Below are 1,725 nucleotides of genomic sequence, written 5' to 3' on the forward strand. Positions count from 1 at the left end.
TATGGTTCATGAGTAATATCACTTTACACATAATTCTAAATATAAGAGGGGCGAAAACTCCCATTTATTGTCTACGCACCCTTGCAACCAAAATTTATAAGTTACGACATGTCGCAACTAACAGTTAAGTAAAAATAATTTGTCGATATCTTATAAGGTTAATGAAAATAAGTGAAAATAGGTCAAAATCAAAATTTAGAATTTGACCTTGACCTTTGACCTTGACCTAATTTTCATTTTTTTGGACCAAGGATCTTAAATCAAAAGACCCTAGGTCGCTATCACTTATGGTTTACCAGTTAGAAATGCATATCACTTATATCATATACAAAAGGGGGGATAACTCTCATATGGAGTCTCCGAATAGCTTCGGTCAAAATAAAACAGAACATTCTGAGGATTTAACGAACAATTTGGAAAAATAAATTTGTCGGTTTCTTATACGGTTGGGAAGCCTTAGAGATAACAAGAAAAACAGTGTTCGGGGAGATAACTCTTATTTGGGAAAGTATTCGGTTAAGCAGAGTTGGTTTCAAAAGCGTATAAACTGTTCGATATCATATTCCAAAAATCTAAGCGACATCTTGTGAAACAAAAAAACAGCGAAGGAAAAAAATTAGGCGGAAGAAAAAAAAAAAAAATAATCAGAAGAAATCCAATAGGTCTTTCCACGGAAAAGTGGAAAGACCTAATAATAATAATCAGAAGAAATCCAATAGGTCTTTCCACGGAAAAGTGGAAAGACCTAATAATAATAATAATAATTAAAAACCAATTGTTCAGAGAACAATTGAAGGTCTTTCCACCTTATCGCTCAAGTTATCTTTTCTATAAATAGCAAAAATATCCTGAAATGCATAAATTGGGAAATACAAAATAATCACATTGTTATATTGACCTGAAAAGTATGAAAAGTATGAAAAGTATGACTTACCAGTACTCAAAGCCTTGGATATAAACTATGTCTTATAGAAACATCTTCCTTCTTTGCTGATAAGTCATTATCAACTATTTCACCTCATGGCAGTTGTAATTTTATATATGAAACAATGCACAAGAGCTAAAACAATTGAGTTTTATACTGTTCTCACTGAGGACATTTTCTAGAGAACGATGATTTTCATTCTGGAAAATATATATCTTTATGATCAATTATTATATTTAGACAGAGAAAAAAATATAACATAGAATTGTTTTATAAACATTAAATATGTGTATTACTTTAAGAAATTATCTTTTCTAATCTTTCATTTGGATTAATTGATTAAATAATTGTTTGTTTATCATACAGTGGCAAATATTTCAAACTCATTCAGAATGACGAAAGAAACACTTTAGCAACTACGATGGTCATACAGTTTAACCTGCCTAATCGAGACCTGAGTATTCCAACATCCTGCTTTAACCGACACATTTTAGTGGTCCCAAAATATACCTATCCTTGCAGAAAAAACCCGAGTATTTCGACATTTTTTCTGATCCCCCATTGTGTCGGATAACAATGGGTATGGTGTGTTGCCAGAGCCCTGTTTGTTATCAGCACTAAATCATGTTTTAGTGCTGATATCCGCCTCCTACGACGGGGACGAAGGGTTGGACTTTAGGAGGCATATTTTTTTTTATTTATACAATGCTTTAAATCAAGTTTAAAACTGATATTTGTTTAATACTGTTCATATTTATAATTTATGGCTCTGTCGGTTCTACATATTTATCTTACCTATT

The sequence above is a fragment of the Mytilus edulis genome, chromosome 10 (assembly GCF_963676685.1).
Source record: "Mytilus edulis chromosome 10, xbMytEdul2.2, whole genome shotgun sequence".
In the NCBI taxonomy this organism is placed as follows: domain Eukaryota; kingdom Metazoa; phylum Mollusca; class Bivalvia; order Mytilida; family Mytilidae; genus Mytilus; species Mytilus edulis.